The sequence below is a fragment of the Lepisma saccharinum genome, unplaced genomic scaffold (assembly GCF_977018435.1).
Source record: "Lepisma saccharinum unplaced genomic scaffold, izLepSacc3.1 HAP1_SCAFFOLD_198, whole genome shotgun sequence".
Taxonomy (NCBI): domain Eukaryota; kingdom Metazoa; phylum Arthropoda; class Insecta; order Zygentoma; family Lepismatidae; genus Lepisma; species Lepisma saccharinum.
The window spans coordinates 129,417-131,185 of NW_028142988.1; positions in this window are offsets into that span (position 1 = coordinate 129,417).

Genomic DNA, 1,769 nt, shown 5'->3' on the forward strand with positions numbered 1-1,769 from the left:
AAAAAACGTACAAAACAAGAGATCGGAGACATCAAGATTTTCGACGAATTTTTTAAGAATTTTCAAATTTTCAGATGGGAGGTTCCAGATAAGGTCAAAAACTACATACTCAGATCTTCACCAAACTTTGCAGGGATACATTGGATGTCAAGACACGTGGAAAAAACGTACAAAACAAGAGATTGGAGACATCAAAATTTTGGACGAATTTTTTAAGAATTTTCAAATTTTCAGATAGGAGGTTCCAGATGAGGTCAAAAACTACATACTCAGATCTTCACCAAACTTTGCAGGAATACTTTGCATGTCAAGACACGTGGAAAAATCGTACAAAACAAGAGATCGGAGACATCAAGATTTTCGACGAATTTTTTAAGAATTTTCAAATTTTCAGATAGGAGGTTCCATATAAGGTCAAAAACTACATACTCAGATCTTCACCAAACTTTGCATGGATACATTATGTGTCAAGACACGTGGAAAAAACGTACAAAACAAAAGATTGGAGACATCAAGATTTTGGTCGAATTTTTTAAGAATTTTCAAATTTTCAGATGGGAGGTTCCAGATAAGGTCAAAAACTACATACTCAGATCTTCACCAAACTTTGCAGGGATACATTGGATGTCAAGACACGTGGAAAAAACGTACAAAACAAGAGATTGGAGACATCAAGATTATGGACGAATTTTTTGAGAATTTTCAAATTTTCAGAAAGGAGGTTCCATATAAGGTCAAAAACTACATACTCAGATCTTCACCAAACTTTGCAGGGATACATTGGATGTCAAGACACGTGGAAAAAACGTACAAAACAAGAGATTGGAGACATCAAGATTTTCGACGAATTTTTTAAGAATTTTCAAATTTTCAGATAGGAGGTTCCATATAAGATCAAAAACTACATACTCAGATCTTCACCAAACTTTGCAGGAATACTTTGCATGTCAAGACACGTGGAAAAAACGTACAAAACAAGAGATCGGAGACATCAAGATTTTCGACGAATTTTTTAAGAATTTTCAAATTTTCAGATGGGAGGTTCCAGATAAGGTCAAAAACGACATACTCAGATCTTCACCAAACTTTGCATGGATACATTGGATGTCAAGACACGTGGAAAAAACATACAAAACATAGGATTGGTGACATCAAGATTTTGGACGAATTTTTTAAGAATTTTCAAATTTTCAGATAGGAGGTTCCATATAAGGTCAAAAACTACATACTCAGATCTTCACCAAACTTTGCAGGGATACATTGGATGTCAAGACACGTGGAAAAAACGTACAAAACAAGAGATTGGAGACATCAAGATTATGGACGAATTTTTTGAGAATTTTCAAATTTTCAGAAAGGAGGTTCCATATAAGGTCAAAAAGTACATACTCAGATCTTCACCAAACTTTGCAGGGATACATTGGATGTCAAGACACGTGGAAAAAACGTACAAAACAAGAGATTGGAGACATCAAGATTTTCGACGAATTTTTTAAGAATTTTCAAATTTTCAGAAAGGATGTTCCAGATAAGGTCAAAAACGACATACTCAGATCTTCACCAAACTTTGCAGGGATACATTGGAGGTCGAGACACGTGGAAAAAACGTACAAAACAAGAGATTGGAGACATCAAGATTTTGGACGAATTTTTGAAGAATTTTCAAATTTTCTGATAGGAGGTCCCAGATAAGGTCAAAAACTACATACTCAGATCTCCACCAAACATTGCAGGGATACATTGGATGTCAAGACACGTGGAAAAAACGT